A 22,116-nucleotide genomic window follows, 5' to 3' on the forward strand; every position below is an offset into this window, starting at 1 on the left:
AATATGTGTCTGCCACGCGTTTCAATGACGTATGGAGATATGTGGCTCTCAGTAAATGTCTCAGCTTTACCTGTCTGTACATCAGTTTTAATAATTCAGTCCAACTCAGTTTGCCTATTTACAAAACAAGTGAGCTGCGCTACGTTCACACAGCAGGCAAATGCTGTGTGAACTTTTTTTTTTTTTGCTCTATATGTGAACAGATAATATTTTCAGCACCCCAAAACAAAAAAATCCAATATGTGCCACTTCATAAGCGGTAACACGTCGTCTGCATCTGCAGTGTGAACGATCATGTTGCATTTTTTCTGACCTTTTCACGTCTCTGACATGCAACATGCGTCCTAAGTATGTACCAGGAGAAAGCCGGATGCGGCGGATCGGGACGCAAATGACCCCTGCAGATCATGATAATGAACTTATGGAGGAAGTCAGTGCATCACATCACAGTCCCACCGCTCCTGGCTCTGGCTACGCATCGAAACAGACTTCAGAAGATGCAGCCGGTGCTCCCCAACAGGCCGCAGCGACGATGCTGTCGGTTTTCGTTGGCGAATAAACTCTAAAATCCATAAATGCACACCCGTCTGTGCTGGAATGAATTAGTAGCACGAATGACCAAGCAACAAAGTCAAAAATCTGATTTCAGCAAAAAATCGGAAAATGAACATCAAGACCTTGTGTGTGAGTGCAGCCGTATATGCGTTTCATTTTCTCATAATTATCAAACAATGCAGCCAAGTTCAGTTTATTATATAAATCGGCCTAACAGTGTGTTGTCTAAGGAGCCCCGGCGGATCGCATCGACTCTCTGACGTCTCCTGGACGAGGATGTACTGACGGGGAGACAGTTGCTGGCATTGAGTCACCGACAACGCAGGAATCCCTCCGACTCGCTGATCTCGTTTGTATGTAAAAGGAAAGTAAAACGCCAATGTCAACAGCAGCTCTGTTAGGGACTTCATGTAGTTGAGAAATGCAGCTAAAGAGATAAACTCTGAGCCAGATGAAAGAGGACACATAGGGTTAGTCACAGTAAAAGCTCAGGCAAAAGCTCCATCTGGGAGAGAGATGAGGCTAAGTGTACTGTCTCTGGAAGGAGAACATTACATTGCAAAAATACAAAATCTCACCAAATATTTTGGGTCTGGTTTCTAGTTCACTTGTTACTTGTTAGTTGTAATATTTACAATTGTCTTATTTCAATTGTACCAAAATATTTGCCCGAGAAACTAGACACAGATACTTGGTACGATGTAGTGCTTTTGTAGTGCAGGTTGTAGTAAGCAGCAGTAGTTCATTCCCCACCCCCCTCCACTATTAAACACGACATCACATTAGCAAAATCAAAACATTTCCACTGCTGTCTTTGGGCAAAGCCCCTATTTCACATTTTGCTGGTGTCGTTTCATACACCTGAGTCAGAGAGCTGATGTGCTCTGCATGTGAAACCATATTGGGAAGTGCGATGACTCTTAATAACCCAGAAGGTCTCTTACTGCCTCTCTCAACACAAAGCCTCCTGAAGCCGCAACAGGAACCCGTTGCACGTTAGAAGCGGCGCACAGATGCCGCGACTTCTGTCCTTCACAGACTGAGAGCCGCTGACGCCGAGCAGGATGTTGCTGCAACAAAACAGATTTGCCGGCTTTCTCGTCAGAATTCATTTCAGGTCATGATGAATGGGGAGCTACATTTTAGTGATAAACTAGACAAGCTGGGTCGATTGTGTTGTTCTTGTCTAACAAGAGAAGCTCATAAAATAACCAGATGGTCGAGACAATAGAGTTTGAGATTTTTGAGAATGTTATGAAGAGTTTTGGGGATGTTATTCTCTGTTCAAGTGATTTTTTTTCTTTCTCTAAAAGTGATTTTGTTTATTGTCTTATTTTTTCACGAGATTTCCAATTAGAGAGCAACTTCTTAAATACATAAAAATCACATAGTGTCAGGTTATAGCAATTGCAAAGAAGTGTGACTTTAAATAAGGCCTCTGTCTCTTTAAAAACTCCTGCTCTTTCTAAAACTCGGCCTTCAGGAAGTCATCATAACATGGCTCCTCTATTGACTCTTTAACAACTTTTTTTTACCAGCTTTGCACTGAAAAGTAGCTGCTATAATGATCTCAGCTGCTCCACCAGGTGCTAATTGATGCTGGCTAGTCTGTAGGAGCTGAGTGGAGGAGTCCTCTTTGAGGCAGAAGCTTTTAAATCTTTAAATGATGTAAAGTTGGGCCAAAGAAACGTCATTCGAACTTTTCCCATGAGCCACGGCCGACGACTCCACATCTTCTGCAGTCCCACCGTCTCTCATCCTCCGCTCTCCCTTCCTGCCTCTGCTCATTCTCTGGGTCTGAGGAACCGCCAGAGCTGAAAGAACCGGCTAATGACTTGTGAAATGCCTCCAAAGCCAAAGCAGCGACAGGAGTTAATTTCTCTAAATCCGTCTTAAATCAACAAAAACAGTGAAAAGGCCCGACGTCACTAAGAGAGGAGTCGGCGAGGCTGTCCAGCATTTTTTAAATGAGTCGGCGAAGGTCTTTCCGGTGAGCAAATCCTTTATCTGCAGACTGATGTGCCTGATAGCGTCGATTATTGGTTCATTATCAGTGATGCTGATGTCAATCATTTTCGAAGAAGCATTTTTGTCACCTTTCCCTTTATGTAGGTGAGAGAGGTTTGGTGCATAATGTTGGTTTATCCGCTCTATTCTAAGAAAAAACATTTTGTTTGTTTTTCTTTCTTTTATTAGATGGAAAATGTTTAGGAAAACGACGCATGTGTTGATATGGTTAGCATCGAATGCCTTTACAGGAAGAATTCCTGATCATCTCCACTTATCCTCTGTGAGCTGTGGTGAGGCGTGCAGCCTCTTCCGCCTCACTTCCCCCTCAGCACCAATTAAAACTGTTTTTCTGCGGCACATCTCGACTTGATGAAGACAGCCAGCAAGAGCTCTCCAAGTAAAGTCGCACAGCGCCTGAGTCGGTGGGTGATTTGTGCAACAGAGAGGGAGGAAAACAAACAAGCCTTAAAAAAAAAAAAAGGCGCCTCTTTTCCCCTATTCAGTTTTGGGCTGTTCGGAAATTTCCCCCCCCAAAAAAAAAAAAAAAAAAATGCTGTGGAATCTGCTGAAAACGAGAAAGGACGTGAAATCTGGTTTGCTTCTCTTTTTTTTCCCTGTTTTCCGTGCTAACACTTCAAGCACCATCAACAAGTATTACTGTGAAAAATGGAGGAAGAAGAAAAAAATTAAAAGCACTGCTGGAAGCTGCTTGATCTCGCGGCTTTGACCACCTCTCCCCGCTGAATGGAAGCGAGCTTTGCTCTGGCCTTCTCGCTATAGAAAGGCTGAGGAAGCCGAGGCACAGAGGACACAGCCTAATGGCTGCCAGTCTGGCTTTTCCCACAGGATTACATGTTTGAGGAAGATAAAGTTTGATCTACGTGTATATATATATGTTTGTTTTTTTCTCTCCAAGACAAAGGGCTTCTTTTTTGTGATGCAGATGGGAGCAGACAGGAAAACCTTCTGAACCAGCCAAGGCTGCAGTTTGGAGAATATAGATGAGGATGTCTGCGGGGTCTGAAGAAATCGATTCTCTTGAACTTTTTCTGAAGGATGCGCCCATCAGAACTCTGCTGCCGATCTCTGCTTCTCCGGTCAAGGGTTGACCTGCCGTTCGTTATTGGTTATTTTTATGGCGCGAGAGAGACGTTACAGTAGAAATGGGTTTGCTGACTCTTTAAGATGCAGCAGGGATGGTTTTACAGAGCCAAACACTTCATGGAGGAACCAAAGGTTTTCCCTCCAGTGGGGTCTTGCTGGGTGTCCTTGGATAACCAAGCAGTGTAAACAAGGTACGGCCAATGAATCTGCATATCTTGTGAATGTTGCTTAATTGAAAATCTCAAAATAGTAAAAGGTTATACAGGTCAAACAGTATTTCGTTATCAACAGAGCTATATAAGTCAATGTAAAGACATAAAATTGACTTCCCCTTTTTCCTTTATTAAAAATAATAATAATAATAATCCATTCATGATTTTCCAGTGTTGGGTCATTTGCGTTGTCCTCCCCTGTCTCCTGTCCAATTAATTCCCAAAAATTCCATTTATATGACTTCTGGAGCTTGTGGAGCTTTTAGAGATTCTAGAACTCCTGGAGCTTGTAGAGCCTTCCACGCCCAGACATCAATAATTTGGTCATTGCGGCAGCTCTCGACACCTCAGACGACCCGAGTTCTTTGGAATTCTTGAAAGCCTGCTGAATGTTAAATGAATGAACGCAAAGTTTAAAAAAGAAAAAAATGTTGATGTTTTTGCCAAGGAGGTAGAACTCAAAGCAGACAAAAAGCTGACACACAGAACAAGGTGTATCATCTATTGTTCTTCGTTCAGCCTTCCTGTTACCTGCTGAAAGTCTGACTCTTGGGATCTGAATGAAAAAACACAGACGTTCCTGCTGGATCTTGGTTCTGCTCCTCTTTTTGTTCGTAAGTGAAGATAATAACAGCTGTTTGAGCTTCTGCTTATATCTTCATCCTGGTGCTTTATTAACATGCCGCCATGTATACCCAAGCAGTTAGATCTCACTTCATTTTGTTTTTACCCAGACTGAGACTAATGAAGTCACATTTCCTGAGGTTAATTATGCCAACATTAACGGAGATATTGGCGAACAGTAAATGGCGCTACCCTCTTTAGCTTCTCACTGTTTCATCATCACCTCCTGCTGTGGGAGTCTTTACCCTTCTCCAGTCTTCCCTCCATCCCATTATTTATCATGACTTCTTCGCACTTTCCAGGCAAATCCTGCCCTTCTCTGTGCAGCACAGCCGGATTGGACGGTACAGTAGCATAACAAGCCGGAGACACAAGGCTCGCCCCGGCAAAATTCCTTCTCAATTTGAGAGCTATAGACCATTATTAAAGCCAATTCCCGCCGCCTGGAGCCAACAGCTAAATTACTGTATGCTGAATGAAAAAGGCAAGCAGCCTTTTAAGCACCTCCCTCTTCCTCACTCCCTCCCTCCCTGGCAGAGCTGCATGGCGGCACAAGTGCATCGTTGGAAGTGTGTCAATCCCGAGGATTCGGGTTAGAATCGTAACGCGCCGCGGTACTGATGTTCCCCAAGAGGTCCGGACCTCAAAAAGACTCGCTCATGATTGGCGTCTGGGTTTGCACGGAGAGCGTTACCCTTTTCCAAAAAAGAAGGAAGGCGGTGGGTGGAGGGGAGTGGAGGGGGCAAGAAAAAAGAAAAAGCAGGGCAGTTTTTCTGCACATTTCACTCCAGACACTTAGCTTCTAAAATGCATACAAAATACTTCAGTTTTCTTTCATGTAAGGATACCTTGGAGATGTCTTCACGCTGGCTTTTAACACTTTTCATTTGGTGCTTTTCTCATTCAAATGAGGCTTTCAGCAGAAATGGTTTGACTGTCAATCACAGCTATCTCTGTGTTCTTTATGGAGGCACAGATTAATTTACAACTTTTGGGATGTGTTGAATTTGCATGTGTGCGTGTGTGTGCGCGTGGGTGTGTGTGTGTGCATAAATGCACAAGTAAGCCTGCTGATTGAGATTACCACTTGAGCTGCCTTCATGAGGTCCATATCAACAGCCTAGCTGACAGAACCTGCTGAGTTCCTCTCTTTTTTTATGACACTCATTCCAACAGCACTTCCCTCCATCTAACCAGATGGATTTAATCGACCCTAACTCGACACATTAGTGTCATCGAAACTCTTTCTGACTCCATTCTGCTCGGCTGCACTGGATTTTGACTTTTTTTTCTCTCTCTATTTCTTTTTTCATGGGGTTTCGTGGCAAATTTGGCATGTGGAGCACATCCCATCTCTCGGAGCCTTTTCCATTAGTGACATAACAGTGCTATGTAATTATTGCTCATCTGCATTTGAAAGTAGATGCCATTAAAAGCTGAAAAATTAAGCGGTGAAATTGCCAAAGTTAAGCACGTTCCACTTGTTTAGTTAACTTGCACATGCGGAGACTTTCCGGCTCTAAGCGGGTTATTTAGAGGTTCTCATTTGGATGCAGTCACGCAGGGCATGAGTGTTATTTAGACCCTTCTTTCTCAGCTTTGACAGCTAGCATTACGAGCAAACGTGCAAAAAAAAATCCATCTCGTCAAAACTCCACATTTAGGTTTAGACGTACATACAGACATGAATACGTGCAGTCAGACAGATTGCTCATTGTTTGTAGCCACCAGCTAGTTTTAGATCCATTTTCTGTTGGATGGTTGACTGTTTTCTTGGATTACTGAAGGAGACCTAGCAGTCAGGCAACTTAGAAAAATTTAACTTGGTTTGAATTCAGAGCCGATCCAGAAGTGTAAAGTGAGCCCGATCGTCCGTTCCAAAGCGGGTCGCTGTCTCAATGGTGTCCAACTATCTGATCTGACCAAAGGACCAAGATTGAGCTACATGACCAAGATGACAGGAAGTACGCTCACTGGCCACTTTATTAGGTACACCTTGCTGGCACTGGGTTGAACTTTGCCTTTAATCCTTCACAGTAGAGCGTCAACAAGGTCCTGGAGACATTCCTCTGAGAGTCTGGTCCACATTGACATGGTCGCATCACACAGCTGCTGCAGGTTGGTCGGCTGCACATCCCGTTCCAAAGCATTCCAATTGGATTGAGATCTGGTGACTGTGGAGGCCACTGGAGCTCAGTGAACTCATTGTTCAAGAAACCACTATCAGACGATTCACGCGTTATGACGCAGCGCGTTGTCCTGCTGGAAGTAGCCTCCATTTCCTGTTCCTGTTAGCTGTGTGTGGTTTCCCTGCAGTACATTCAACTTAACCAGATTTGAATGAGGATGCATCTATAACTTGAAGTTACTCCTGCTTTTACAAATCATTGACATTTCTTAATAATTACTATAATGATACACCTCTTACAAGAAGGGCTTACACAAACCAATAGGTGAAATGATAATCCTGAAGGAGCTGATCCCTGAACAATGGAAGACATCATCACTTTTCAACTCAAAGGGAGCAAAACGTGAGAAACGCTGCTCACGCTGCTCTCTGCGGTATATTTTCAGTCGTTTGCTCCGTGAGGGCTCAGGAGGCATTCTCTGTAACCCTTGGCAAACTCTTAATTTCCTTTACCTTTCACAGCGTGTTACTGTCAAAATTACTTAGCTGTTGCAATTTTCCTCCTCGTCTTCCACAGAGGCGGGCCAGTTCGCTTTCCCAGCCTCAGCCCAGCAGAGCACAGCGGCCCGGTGATGATTTAAGCGCTGAAAACAATTACGTCTGATTCCGCTTTCACGGAGCTGCAATTTTTTTTCGCTGTATAATTTGAAGATGGGTACTTGATGCAGTTCTAACTCGTCTTTGGAGCTTTGCTCTTCAGGTTGCATTTCCGTTGCCATTGGTGTTTGTGTTTTCTTGTTTCATTATCATTTTTTTTTTAGTTTATTCTTGTGTTCTGTTCTCTGAACAATTGGATTTTCTTCTCTTGGCTCAGTCGTGTTCAGTGTTTGTGTTTTTATTCACCTTTCCTCCGGCTGCCCGCAGTCACCTGATCTCCCCACCTGCACCCAGGATCATTCTTCCTTAGAAAATATAACTCACTGGTCTCATTATTTATTACTGGATTCTCCCGATATCCCACTAGTGTCTCTGCCCATTCACTCTCGGTGTTCAGACAGCAGGAAAATGCCACCCAAATCCATTATTTTTGCCCTATTGAAAACCTATATTCAACTTTTTAACTGCATCAGATTTTTTTTTTTACATGCCTAAAGAATTAAATCTTTGCCCCTTCGATAAGTGATACTAAATTGGATACGTCTTTGATTGCTTTCGATGTGTCTGCAGTGTGAATGATCGTACCGCATTTTATCTGGCGTTTATGATGCCGACGTGAGACACGCGTCATCTGCTTCAGCTGAGGCAAATGTGGATGTAAACAATGGCGGGGAAATAGAATGATGAAATCATGGAAGACGTCTGTCGCTGAAGCCAATCGCATCGCAATTCCACCTCTCTCGGCTCTGACGATACATCCAGTGAAACTCTGCAGTCAGTGCTCCACAAAAAGCTACAGGTATTTATTGTGCTTTTCCCCCTCAATGTTAGCTTTCTCAGTGTTGACCTTTTAGGGAGGTGGGGTGATTTGGGATCGGAAACCGCGGTTCTGACCGCGGTGGCATTTCATTGGTAAGTGAACCAACCTGCTGAATGTTTGTTGATGCAGGACTTTGACAATCTCCATTGTCTCTGCTCTGCTTAATTAATCAATTAATTTGTTGCATTTTTTTATTTTCTGCAAGTCCAACATTATTGCTCAGTTAAATGCTCTTACACTTTTCTTGTTGCATAAAAGTGGTGGGTCTCGGTCAAATTGTTTGACCATGTAGCTCATAAACATCATTAAAAAAAAAAAAACAACTTAAATTCAATAAATTACACAGACACCTGAACTAAATCGGTTCCAAACATTATTTTGTATGAAACTACTGGGAACTATAAAGTGCCTCAGCCTGGAGATGCAGTGAAATGTTTTATAAAAGTTGAATTTCTCCAACTTGTTAATTTATTATGACTGGCCTATACAGCCTATTAGTTTAAATGATTTTAGGTGTTTTGCTGCTCACAAGCAAAATGAACTCTGGGCAGAAATGTGTGCGTATCACCAGATTTGACTATGAACAAACCCCAAAGCCCTAACAAGCCAATTAAAGCCTGAGACCTTGGTTAGAGTCGTAGGAGCTTAAATCATCACCCAGTTATTTTTATTTTAACTGTAAAAAAATATATAAATATATTTTTTCTACAATTAAGCTTCTTTTTTTTTTCTTTGAAGAAATTTTCAAAATGCGGGATCCAAACACTTTCAGAGGAAACTCAAGGAAAGGAGGTGAGAACATGTCTTACTAATTATCAAGCTGAAATTCAGAAGAAACCACATTTTGTTGCCAAAGTCAAAAATGCTCCAAACTGGACCATTGATTCCAGTCTGGTTATTTCAGTTTTATTAATTTTTTTTTTCTTTGCAGTAAAATAATGTAATTAAATAAGATAAATAATCCTGATCCTTTAGATTATTGAATTAGAACATAAATAAATGTCCAATAGAATTAGTTTATCACTTTTGCAGGCTAAATTGTTCCTCCACTTTCACAAATAGTAAAGATATTCAAACTGCACAGCTTTCGTATCAAAAGCGTATGGCGCAAAATTTGTGTAACAAATAAAGATGTTGAGTGAACTACACGTTCTGCCTGAAGCACGGCGGAGGATCTGTTATGGTGTGGGACGTTGATGTTTCCAAAGTATTTGGAAACCCTGATGAAATGAACAAAACCAGGATCCCTCTAAAACACTGGTAGATTTTACATCAAAATTTCATCAACTGGTAACCTGCTTACTGTTGGCGATCTGAATCTCGGCAGAGTCGCCGCGGATCCTGTTGGTCCTCCGTCTTCTACCAAGCTCCATTTTCAGTGCAGCTGTAAATGATGGAAAAAAAAAACCACCCAGCCTAAAACTTAACACCTCCATGCCCCGTTTGCTGAATAAGGATTTGCTCGTATCGAGTTCCACTTGGGGAGGAGCTGCAGCTCGTTTTAGCTGCGTCTCCTGACAGTAGATCCAAAAACCTACAACCACGAGGACTGACCCAGGCCTAGATTAGCTGAACCGCTCTGTCTTATGAGAGGAGTTTTTGTTCCTTGACAGAAATATTTGCTCCAACAAATCCTAAGATGACTTGAGTCCCATCGTTTGTTTCCATCGGCTGGTATTTTATCGCCGGACTGCGTGCAGTTTGGATTGATCGACCCGCTCTGCTCTCCTGACATGTTTTGCTTTGAAGCGAAGGAGGAGAAAGAACATATCGCCGACTCAGCCCTAAAAAACCCCAAAACAACAACAAAAAAACAGCAAAAGTACAAACTGTTTTCAAATCACCCCGCTTCTCCAGCTCCATCTTTCTCTCTCCCTGCGAGCCGTTCTGCAGATTAGCTCTGCAACGTGCCACTGCAGGAATGAGGCCAGCTAGAATCAAACATTAATCAGCTGCTGTTTTATAAGACAGAGGAAGCTCCTATAGTCCCTGGGTCTTCCTCCTTTATGCCCCCGGCCTGCCCTACCACCAAATGTTAATGTGACCGCCATTACTCATTTATGAGCTGCTCACTGTGTGCTGACCAAAGCCCGATGGCCTGGGTCTGGCATTGTGAGTGCACTGCAGGTGGATAAATGTGCCAAGGCAGCAGGGGCAAGGCCAGATTTTCTTCTTCTTTTTTAAGGTAAAATGAGTTTTGTCTGAGGTAGAACTTTTAAGTTTCTCGGGTGTTGGCGTCAGAAGGTGTCAGGCTTTTAGTCGATAACATACGAAGCAAGATAACGCAATGGAAATGAAGAAAAATAAGAAGGAATCTTCGTCCTAATCTCACCGTCTCTGTGTTAAGGCTGCGTGCTGCAGAGCAAGCAGACGGGCGGTTCTGAGACGAGTTCCTCTCAGTATCCAGGACACCGTGCGCAGCAGGAGCCGTCCTTATTCTTGGCTTGCCGGCGTCAACGAGGAAGCGAGTGAACGCGCAGTGACACGTGTGCGCATTGTTTTCTGAGTTGCAGTGGCTCCCAGGACGTGGAGCGAAAAAGTCGTTCTGATGACGCACACGCGCACACACACATATAGCTTCTCAGAACTTTAGGACAAAGTGTGCTTTAACGGAGAAAAAGATGAAGCAGCTAAATATCAGAGGGCGTGAAAGGCGCATATAGATCATGCTTAATAATTCATAGTGCACTAGAGCTCAGAAAGTGACATATTTATTGCAAACTTGGTGCAACTTCAAAGTGTTTTGTTGAAGTTGGAGCCAAACCAATTTAGGTGTCACCTTAACATGATGCTGTATTCTATTTCATCTTGCAGAACATCAGCTAAGTGTGTGGTTAGGATTATGTGTCGAGCCTCAAGCGAATGCTGACTTTATGTTCACAGTAGCCGTCACAGAATCCACAGTAACTACTGTGGATTTCTGGTAACCAAACAAAACCTTGTGTTTTGGGTTGAGCCCAGTAAGCCTGTAATTGGTCTGTAATGTCTGCTTATGACAGAAACGCCACCTGGGAACGGTAAAAATATAGCAGCATTTAGCATCTATAGCTGACTAGCATTATCACTCTGATTAGCACTGGAACCAGAATACTTCATTTACGTTAGCAAGCCACGCAGCGGTTGTGTCACTTTTCTTAATATAATCAGTTTATGTTTTGCGTCATGGCGGTTAACATCGCTGCAGAAATGTAGCTGTCAGATTGGTCTTTTGTTTCAGTACGACCCAATGAAACAGTTGCTTGTCCGACTGCGTTAGCGACTTATTTTGGTTGTCTTGAAGAACATATTGCTGATCGCCAAAGCTGGTAAGTTAAACAGGGAAACCAGACATTTTAAGCACTGGAGGTGTTACGATGTCCCAAATACAGCCACAGTTAATAGGCCGATTTGAGGAACAACAGAAAACAAACAGTGTGGTGAGCAAATGTGAATTTAATGTTGATTTCAATTTGAAACTGTAAATGCTTTATCCTTACTAAATAAAATGCCAGTTGTGACACCAAATGCAAAAGGGAAAAATCTGATCAAGATTTTGCTCAGATTTTGCTCACCTAGAATGTGTCCTATGCAAATTCTTACACTAATTGTTTTAGCAGAACATCATAACTGATATCGTTTTACCTCCTTCACATATGACGTAGTGACATGACCCCGGGTGCCTGTAAGGCAGTGGGGTGTTGGGGGAACAAAGTTATCAAACTGTTTTCATTGAACCAGGTAAGAACCAGCGCCAGCAAGTTTCAGCAATAGAGTCACTTTGGTGTAAAAAACCCCCAAAAACCTTAAAAGTGTCTGTTGAGAGAAAATCCCCACAGATACCTTCATGCTTGCTGTGACTCAGAGTGTTTGTGTAGCAGGTTGTCACTTAGCTCTGTGTTGCTGTGAACCTCAGTGCTGAGGTTCCAGCAAGGTGTTGTCGTGTGAAGTGGCTGATGATCCGGGATGCCACTGACTGTCACGAGGCGCTGTTCCCCAAAGGGCCTTGCTCTTTGTCTCACATTTGTAACCAGGGCACTGCTGCGTCAGGAGAACCAAGTGGAGACACTCCACAGAAACACTGCCCTGTTGACCACCTGTCAGCATTTTCATGCAGCATTCACAATGCAGTAGGCCCTGCAGAAGCAGCATCCTCCCTGCGGTTTGAATCGTGTTTACGTACTTTGAATGTAATCACGCGACCGTGGTGTGAGTGGGCAAATATAAACCACCTGTGATGCACATGAGGAAGGAGCTTGCAAACAGCGTTTCATGTTTATTTTAAGAAAACTTGCCCAAGGAGTTTGTCTTCTCCTTCATCCCTCTCTTGCCTATGGAAGCTCCTGTATTCATGGCCTTGGGGGAGTTTCTCTGCATGCAGCAGGAGCAGGAAGTGTGTAGCCTGTGGCTAAAAGGTACTGACTTCTTAGTGTTACACAGATCTCACACACACGCACACACACACACACACACACACCTCTCTCCTAAGGGAGTGCTAATCTCCCGAGAGATGAAAGGAAACTCCCACTGCTCTCTGATCCCTGCGTCCTGCTGCGGCGGTTCATTTGGTGCCTGGTGGCGAGAGCCAGGTTGTGTTTATGCTCCCACACGGCGGTGTCCTTGACTGGCCCCAGACCCGGCTCGGACCCTGTCGCACGCTGATCTGGAGAACCTCCCCATCAGAAACAGATGTTTGTTTGACGGCCCTTTCGTAGAGGCTCTCTTTGTGCTTCACTCGTGTCGATCCGGAAGTGAAGACTTCCTCAGACCTTCTTGAATCATGTTGCCTCTTCTTGGGAGGCCCGCCGCTAACGCGAGATTAACCATCTCCTCTTTGTTATTGGAAAGCGAGTCCTCTGCTCACCCTTGGAAGGGGTTTAGAAGTTCACCCACAGTTCATGGACCAGGTTCATTGTGCCGGTGCGTGAGTCGTCCTACAGCCTGAGCGGGAATGTTCGGCGTGCGCTTCTGTGCATTTTCAGGCGGCATAATCAGCCATTTCAGGAGACCAGGCAGCAACAAAGAGAATAAATAAATGCTTCATCCTGAAATAGACTAGGGGCAAAGGGGAATACGCGCCGGTGCAGAGCTGCTTTAGCTCGCACAAAGATAAAACTCGGTAACGACCCCCACTTCAGGTGCATCCTTCCCCATCCGCCGAGCTACGCCTGCTGACTGGCTGTCTGCTGACTGTCTTTGTGGTAGCACTCCTCAATGTCATGAATTTTTAAGATACTTAACTCCAAGGACCCTTATTCAGCACAACAGCACTTAATAAGGGAATTGCCTACCTATGTCCTCCACATTTAATCAGAAATGCAGTCCAGATGGCTATCTTCCCTTCTGATTATATCCTTTAATTCTCTGCTTGACTGCGAGCCTAAATGGAAATCTTTTGTGCTTAGGAAGAAAATAAAAGAATCAGCAGTAATGGACTGTTCAAGGTGTCTTTGTAACGGTGCCTAGAAGCTCACACCACGGTTTATGTGACCAAATGTTGTTAAGAGGCTATATGAGTTGGAAAAATGTCAAATCAGCTGAGGGAAGTAACTCAAGCCTGCTTGTGCCTAGGTCTAACGCTGACATCGTTTCGTTTTTCTTTTAGTAACGGCGGTTCAATGGTTGGAAGTGAACCGTATTACTAATGCTTTGCTCCTCCTGAAAATAGAGCAAAATTGATACGTTTTTATTGGCAGTACCTTGTCATTGCATTTCACAGTATTGCTCATGTCTTATGCTGCATTTTGTAGCAACACGGCCACTACAGCTTTGTAGTACTGATGGTGCAAATAATCAGCCACATTTTTTATTACTTTTATTTTTGCTCAAAGTAGTTTTACTGCACTGTGCCTTTTTCTTTCACTTGAGTAATTATGATTATTGCTACGTAAGTTAGTTTTGCCGGTGTTGTTCTGTGTATTGTGACTTGTTCTATCCGGTGTGTTCAGATATCCACCGAGGAAACTCCGGTTGAGTGAAACTGAATGTCACGAGTGTTTGAGTTGGGTTAGATGAATTTACTATATTAAATTTACGTCTACAGTGTTTCATTTTGGTACATATTTGTCAAAGGAGTCCTCAAAATGCTATTGGTGTTTATAATGTAGAGACATTTTACATTTTCATCCACACTGTTGAGGCAACATCTGTTGCATTTAGGCATTCTCTCCCCAAAACAACTGTAAAGATCAATTGTACTTTTGCTTTCAAAATATAAATATGAACGTAAGTTGATGACTGCCACAGTTTCTTTTTTTATTGCTTTTTTTTTTCAACAATTTTTGTTGAAAAAAAATTTTTTTGTTGTTTTTGCATGTGCTAAACGAAGTGATAAAAAGAGAATTAACAGATATTCCAGCGGTATAAAAAGTTAAAAATAAGATGTGAGAAAGCTGCCCTGAAGATTTAGAGTTCTTAGCTGAGTTTTAACACATTCTTAGACATTAATTAGCTCGTTAGCGTTTATCTTGTCAGCGGGTTATTTTGGAAGGCCGGGTTGTGTGTGTTTCACTGCTCTTCTCCGATGTAGCTCCAAAAACAAACAATAGTGCTGTAATGTGAAAATCGTACCATCTCTGTGCAGTAAAATCTGAAAACAAAGGAATGCTGATTTCATAATTAGAAAGGCTCAGCGAGTGGGGCGAATGGTTCTGGCGCCTCATTGGAGAAAAGTTCTTTGTTTAAATCTGAGTCCTCTCCATGTATATTTTGCAACATTTCAGATCCAAAGTCACGTCAATCATCTTAAATGAGGACATCTGGAACAACGTTCTGCAGACAACTTTAGGAATGTATATTCAGCGCTCTGTCAACCAGCAAAAATACAAACATACTTTCTGAACTTCTTGTATAAATCAAGTAAACATGGTAGTGAGCGGTTCACGATTTGCGCCCGTCTTGCCGGCAGACTTTAACATCTTCTCTAAACAAACGCCCGCGCAGAGGACGGTTATTTACAGCGCAGGCACTTCTGGTAAGCTTCATTGCATCAAGCTAGGGCTCAACATGCATCACAGCATTAACAATTGTGCAACCTTTAAAACTTCAACTTCGCCACTCTCACTGCCTTCAGGAAGCAATCGTTCCTCAATAGCTGGGACCCTCTGTAGAACAAGGGGCTGGTTTTTAATCAGGCTTTGCATTAACCTACTTAGCTTAGTTTAGCTTAACTCTTTACCACTCTGTATAACTTAACCCTATTCAACTCAGCAGCTTGTGGGAGTGGTGCGGTCTTGCAGGGATTAAGCACAACTCATGTAGGGAGGCCTCAGTCCTCAATGCGGCCGTCACAGGTTTGAGTCCTGGCCTGATGATGACCTTTGCCACGTGACTTTACCCACCTTCCTGTCTCATCACTGTCAGCTAAAGGCCACTAGAAACAATAAAACCTTAAAAAAGTCAACAGCTTTGAATCATTCTAAACCACATATTGCAAAAAGCTGTTTACTTCGACTTTTGTCTCTGTTATGATCAAAATAGTTAATCGTTTTGTGTGTGCGCCCGCCACCACTGCATCCTCTGACGGTCAGGCTACCTGCCCTGGCTTCATCTAGCCTGTGTCTCATTGAATGAGCGTTGGAGATGAGCCACCAGCCTCCCTGCAAACCTACAAGGATTCAGCAGGTGTGGAGAAAAGACAGATGATTGGTGTATGTAATGCAATGTTGTGTATTTGTTTTTTTCCCATGCCGCTTGTATTTACCTATTTAATGACCTGGATACAGATCTGATTCATTTCCTCCCCTCTCAAAACGGAAAAAGTTTAGACTGGAGAGAAACTTCCCTTATTACTGTGTGCCCAGTCCCCCGAGGACTCCCACTGCATTCCACTGCAACGAGATGATCAATGTCTCACTTCCCGTTGCCTGTTTTGCTGCACAGCCATCCCGTTTTACGGCTAGGTTAGCTCCACTAAGGCACCTCTATTGTCAGTTTCACAGCACCACATTTGTGCCGCACGCCAACCCACTGCTAACACAGGTGGAACACAATCCCCCGCACCCCCTTTTGCAAGAAGGACGCCTTTTGTGAGCTCATAAATAACTGCGGCGGATGTTCAGGCTGTGTAGAACACATGGGGGTCACCCCTCCTGTACAAGTAGGGCACTTTCGTCCCATGGAGGATTTGGACGCATCCACCTCCCTTCTGTCTATCTTGGAGTAGCTGCCGTCAGCAGGTTTGGAGCAGGAAGTGCCTGGTTAATATTGAGGACAAGGCACAGTGAACATTAGTTTCCCCCCACCTCCACCCGCGGGGCTCCGCTTTTCCTCTCGCAGTCTGGTGCCAGCTGCGCGACAGGTGTCATTTCGTTCTCGGGGACGTGATCGACGAGCGGCTTCTTGTCTGAAGCAGAAAGGAAATGCAGCGTGCAGCGAGACGAATGAAAGCGGGAGCTCTCAGACGTCTTGAACTGGATTAATCAGACGCTAGAAGGTGCTCTCCCGAGGCGCAGTCTGCCTTGCCATTCATGAGAAGAAACCCCTTTATTAGTCGCTCATTAACAATGTAATTAAGCGCCACGAGTATCGCCCTGTATTTTCCCTTGCTTCGGTGCACCTTTGTTCATTTTTGTTGGGTTTTTGTTTTTTTTTCCCACCCTCCCCTCAACCCTCCATAAATCCCACTGATGATGATCCGCGCTATTTTGTCAGCTAATCCACTTCATTAGGGTGACTTCTTTGTGTTGACACGACACTGTGTAGCTTGGCATTTATTCCACTCTCAACACACACACGCAGACAAAAAACAACAACAAAAAAAATTACTTAACCTCATTACATGGCTGTGTGTTTGTGCCGTCGTTGCTGTTCAGCGCAAGTTAATGATGCTGAGAGAAGACGGGTGTTCTGGGGCGGCCGGAGGGACAGGCGCCGTGTACCTGCCTCACTCCGGAGACGCTCATTAAGTCACAGGGGGCGCACGCCGCATCATTAGCACAAAGAAACGCATTCGCCGCCTTATTCAGGTTTGGATTTATCAGCGCGTACGCGTCTCGCAGGGCTGAAAGTCTTTGCCTCAAAAAAAACCAAAAAAAGGGTTTATTAAGGAGATCAAGGAAGCAGAGGCTTTGGAAGAGTTAGCGATTCTAAACTTATAATATGGCATGTTCTCAACTCCTGTTTGACAGCCTGGCTCTTAAACGTCGCTGCTTAGTCCTTGCTGTGACGGGGAAGAAAAGCTCTTTTCATTTACTGCTTGAGTGTCGAACAGCAACAGGTGCATATTTTGGGTGTTCATTAGTAATTAAGCCATAATTATTCAAATGACCAGGAATTTAGCTCCTGAGCAAAATCACTGAAGTAAACAAACTTGTCATATCATATTTTAATCTTTTTTTTTTTTTTTTTTGCCAGAGGAAGAAACTTGCAGAGACATAGTCTGACCGTTCGGGGGGTTTTTCTCACTCCGTGACCACAAGTGCTGCAGTGCAGCCACACACGCACACACACACACACACACACACGCGCACGCACACGAGCGTACGCACACACACACACACACACACACACTTAAAAACATACCTGCTTTTCTTGTCCGCCCCCACCAAAAATAAAATCACCTGGTAGAACAGAGTGACCTCGTTCTGCCAGAACCCTTCAGTCATCCTCTCTCTCTCTCTCTCTCTCTCTCTCTCTCTCTCTCTCTCTCAATCACACACTAACACAGAGAGACACACACTCAGACCTACACACAGACACATTTGATTTCCTCTGTTGTTGATCGCAGCGAGCGTTCTTCTTCTCCCTAAGCAGACCTGTTCAGTGATTAGCTAAATGCAGCAGACCGTGACATCCGCTTCATGAGGCCCTATGCTTCCCACACTGCTGCGATGAGTAACTTATACCTCCCTTAGCAATTATTTAAACCTTATAACACATTCATCTTTTCTTTTTTTTCCAGCAGCATAAACTCACATTGGTAAAAAAGAAAGAAAACTAGAGTATTTATTACATAAGAAAACATTTGGGGCTGCAGGAGAGAACGAGGGCCACTGAAAGAAAAAAAATAAAGAATCGATGGATTTGTTTGACTAATTTCTCAGAAATTTGACTTTAATCTCAGGATCATTAGCAGCTGTTAGCGTCTAAAAAATAATTATTGTTATTGGATTTGTAAAACTGGAATTTAACCAAATAACCCATTTATCAAGACCAAGCTTACATATTTATTCTGCTTTCCAAACAAAATCAAGGCATCATGATACTGTGACAATCGTCTGATATTTTCTGCAGCATTTGCAGCCTTTTACTTGATGAAACTGAAATGTTGATTATTACAATTATGCCGTCTTCTGAGAGCTGTCCCCTCCCAGCGTGTGCTTCATATTTTTTGGGAGATTTTGTCCAGTAATTGCCAAATTATGCTTTTATGCAATTAAGTGCTCAAATTTCACACTCAATTTTGCTCCCGACTGTCGCGTCTGAACTTTCATCCGGGCCGAAGAGCTGAATCGCACCCGAGCGCGGTGAAAGTTTCCCTCTTTCCTCAAACGGATGTGAATGAAAATCACGATTCAGCCGAACGTCTCGGCAAATGAGGCAGAAAATGGGTCAATATGCCGCGGCGACTGTTTCAAAAACATCAAAAAAAGATTACAGATAATCATTATTAATTTATTCAGCTCTGAGCAGAACAGTAACCAGAGAGGGCGCAGAGAAAAGTGATCATATGTATGCACATTCACACGGGAATTATTTGCCTGTGCATATGGACTTATACGGCCCGTGCATGACCATGTATTAATATGTCCACCTTCATTTGCCTCTGGCCTGCATCTGTCTGTCTGGCCTTATGGATGAGTCGGTCCGCCATTTTGATTGTGCCGAAAAAATGAACAAAGAAATCAAGAGGCAACCTCTTTAAACAACGTTTCTGTCAGTCACTTTCTGCTCCTGTGCTTTCAGGTAACAGAAGAAAAACAACAGCACTACCCTCTGTATAAAACCAACCTGGAATGTTAATTATTTCACATTTTATGTGTGTGTGAGGGGGGTGCACTCACTTCATTGGCTACACTACACTACTCATGGTGCCTTATTCGTATAGTTTGAAACAGAAATTCAAGTCCTATTCGATTTGAAGGACTTGCAGCAGCAGCAGCAGCAGCAGCAGCAGAAGTCGTCTGGTTGCTCAGATAGGAGTTACCCGGTTCACCGTTTGCTGTTCTTTAATTTCATTTCCCAGTTTTAAAAACTTGTACTCCAATAAAACGACGAGTAGGAGAACTACAAGATTGGAGATCTACAATAAGATGGATTGGAGAAATTGTTAAAAGCCTATTTGGTAGTTCTTAGTAATGCCTCTTTTTTTATTTTAGTCATAGGAAAAGTGGTCCATTAGTCTCCATTATTAGCTCTTCTAAGTGGACGGTTTAAGTTCTGCTCTTATTTCCCCTCTGTGTTTCGATCTAATTTTACGCTTACGCTTTATAATAATCATAATGCTTCTTCCCATCCTTTCTTTTCGTCCATGTTGTTTTAAACTTTATTCCGCGATGCCTTCCTGCAGCTATTTCACTTTGCAATCGTTTGGTCTGAAAGGATGCGACCCAGGAAGTAGAAATGGAGATTCTGCAGCGATGACGGTCCTGTCGACTGACTCCAAGGTCTTAGGGGGAGAATCACTTGTCCTAAAGTCAAACTTGTTTTTGTTTTCCTGTCTCTCAACATAACTCTCCCATCATGCTTTCTTTCATCAATTATAAGATAACCAGTGCATATATTTTAAAAGTTTGTACTAAAGATGGACCTTTTGATTTAACAAATTTACTGCTGTGCATAACCATAACATTGTTATGAATGGTGACTAAATCACTTAAATTATGTTCAGATATGCGGATGATCCCCGTTTGAAGAAACAATTGGATGAAATCCTAATTAATCGTGTTTTGATTTTTGTTTGAAATTTGATTAGTTACAATTGAAAAAATAAAATAAAAAAGTAAATTACGCTGTAAATGCCTGTAGGGCATTCTGTCACTCCTAATGTCTGGGAAGACGAAAAGAAAAACATCTTTTTTTTTCTTAAGTTTCATATTTCACAGTTATTATTTTATCAGCAACACTAGTTTTTTAAGGAACAGCGTTGCCGTTGGTAACACTCCCGCTGTTTTCTGACACAGAAATATAACTTTGTGCACCTTGCAGAGAGATCGCGCCACGATGCCGCCAAGTTCTCAGAAGACACCGCTCTGAATATATTTAGCATTTTCACTCTATTTACCTCATGCGGAGAGTTACAAGGCCCTGTGGACTCCTTCACTGCCTCACTTGCAGTGACTTACACTCCGTGTTATGCAGCTGTCAGATTTTAATCACCAGGCCGGGGACTAGAATATAAAGTTTGACATTCTATTCTCAAAAAAACATCTTTATATGGTTTTAGACGTATTTGTTTTCATCACTTTGACGGTCCTTTCAAAATCTCGAACTTTATTTGCCCTGAATAGAAAGAGGCGTCATTAGGATTGAAACGGAGGCGAGTTTAAAATTACTATATGTTCACCTGAGTGCGAACAAAGTAAGTACACCCGTGGATGCTCCCATCGGACTGATGGGGAAGAACCGATGAACTGTTCATCCACTGCAGCGACTATAGAAGGTGTTTCTGGCAGCCTTCTGGTGTTCGTTCTGGTTAGTTTGGCAAATTATTTCAATAACCATCCAACTCCAGCATTCAGCCTGATTTAAAGCTCATTGCGGGACGTGAAGTGAGCTGTGCAGAAGCAAATGTCTGGAAACTCCCAGCTGACGCAACAGTGGTGCAGAACTGGGAGTCGAGACTGTGATAGTTGTTGCTGCCAGACTTAGTTTCCTTTGGGTTTAGTTCACTTTTGGTTTCGCCTTTGAAATAAATAAAAAAACTTTATACTTCAAATGTATGGATTCTGTGTGTTTGTGAAAAGTAGACACAGTGTTGACATGAATTTAAATTGCCTCCTTTCTTCCAAGTCTAGATCTACTTAAGACACATCTTAAAATATTCAAACGTCTACTGTTGATGTTCCTATGAATAGAAGTGGGAATGTGTACATCAATATGTACGTGTGATTGCTGCAATAGAGAGAAAGCCTGGTTAAAATGCTTTTAGAAAGTGTGAGATAATAGCTCTTTGGCTACCAGTGAAAAAATTAAGTTTCAGAGCGTATAACTTGCAACAGTGACAAATTGACACAGCCTTGCCAGAGACACACGCAGAGAGAAAATGATAAAATCAGAATTACTGTACTTGTTCTGTTTCTTAAAATAAACGCCTGCTTTGAGTCGTGTGACTGAAAAGAAAATGAACTTTAGCAAGGTTTTGCCACAAAGGCTTGAAAGTGCCAAAACTTGTCAAAAGAACATCGAAGAGTTTGTCTCCTTCTCACTTCTGAGAGATAAAATAACTCCGGCGGTGGAGGTCCTGTGGACAAAAGCGGATAAAAGTTTTCTCAGAAATCGGTTCATAACTCTGTGCACAGACCGTGTGTCTCACACCCACTGATTGTGGTCTTCTATCAAACTTTATTTGATTTACCCTGCTCTATAAAGAACCGCCTCATTCTTCTGTGAGCCCACACAGTATGAAGGTTTGCCATCCAAATAATGTAAGTCTCTCTTTTGGGAAATATTTTATCTCTATATTGAAAATGCATCTTTAAACTTCCAGTGGCCTTTTTTTTCTTTTTTTTTATTATCAAATAACAGGTGATTTTTCAAGCTGTTTCCTCTCTAATAAAACTCAGCTTTGTGTAATAATTGTGTCTTGACTCAATAACTGACACCGCTAATGGAAGTGACTGCATCAGAACCGTTTTTAATGGTCAAGTTTGCGCACACAAACAATTTGACCTCAGTTTCACACAGAGGATAGACATCAAATATAGATATGTCAATGCTGGAGGAGATCAACAAATAAAAGAAAAAGAGCAAATATATACATATTTCACAACTTAGAACAATGAAAATATGCCTATTTCTATTCAGCAGCGGTAGTAAGGTCATGGTGTTTGTCAGTGTGTGTCCAGAATGTGTGGGTTCTGCAGAAATGT

General features: G+C 42.8%; 1 protein-coding gene across 3 annotated transcripts in view; it reads left to right on the forward strand.

The window, feature by feature from the left end:
• The window catches only part of cdh4 (cadherin 4, type 1, R-cadherin (retinal)), a 266,478-nt gene that overhangs the window by 110,316 nt on the left and 134,046 nt on the right, over positions 1–22,116 (forward strand). The window contains exon 1 of one of the 3 annotated variants that reach the window (XM_055026955.1): positions 3,831–3,860. The exons of the other annotated variants lie outside the window; for them this stretch is intronic. The gene's annotated coding sequence lies outside the window, so the exon portion shown is untranslated. Of the gene's footprint in view, positions 1–3,830; positions 3,861–22,116 lie in introns of those variants that run through there. 3 annotated transcript variants of the gene reach the window in all.

This window comes from Poeciliopsis prolifica, unplaced genomic scaffold (assembly GCF_027474105.1).
Source record: "Poeciliopsis prolifica strain line A6 unplaced genomic scaffold, Auburn_PproV2 SCAFFOLD003, whole genome shotgun sequence".
In the NCBI taxonomy this organism is placed as follows: domain Eukaryota; kingdom Metazoa; phylum Chordata; class Actinopteri; order Cyprinodontiformes; family Poeciliidae; genus Poeciliopsis; species Poeciliopsis prolifica.